A 571-nucleotide genomic window follows, 5' to 3' on the forward strand; every position below is an offset into this window, starting at 1 on the left:
AGCTCCTGGTTGGTAAATGTAACTAACTCTCCTTGTGCGTTTCTCCGGGTATGTTTACTGGTCATGCACCTGGAACATTAGCTGCAACAAAAAGGATAAGGCAAGTTAGAGGTCTTAGACTAAATAAATAACCGAAAAATAAAGGTAAAAATATGGTCCCCGGCAACGGCGCCAATTTGATATTACGTGTATACGCACACCAAATAACCTAATGTGCACACTACCACAATCGAATGGTATGTCGATGTAGCACTTTAGGATCGAATCCACAGACACCAACGATTACACTTTATCTTTATGGGATCAATGCTTAGCTAAAACAATGATGGGGTTTTGAGGTTGATTTCGTAACAATAAAGTAAGAGATTGATTTAAGATTTCAGATGATTAAAATGCTAGCCTAGGGTGGTTTGGTCGGGTGTTAAACAGGTGTGAGCCAAACAATTATTCAAGTTCAATTAAGAGCAAGTCTAGAACTCGGATCACTCAAATAGAACAATCCACTGTCGTGGTACTGCCCCCTATGCTGATCGATCTTGATACCTAAACTCTCGTTTGGATCAAGATGCGA

This window comes from Brassica oleracea, chromosome C5 (genome assembly GCF_000695525.1).
Source record: "Brassica oleracea var. oleracea cultivar TO1000 chromosome C5, BOL, whole genome shotgun sequence".
Lineage (NCBI taxonomy): Eukaryota > Viridiplantae > Streptophyta > Magnoliopsida > Brassicales > Brassicaceae > Brassica > Brassica oleracea.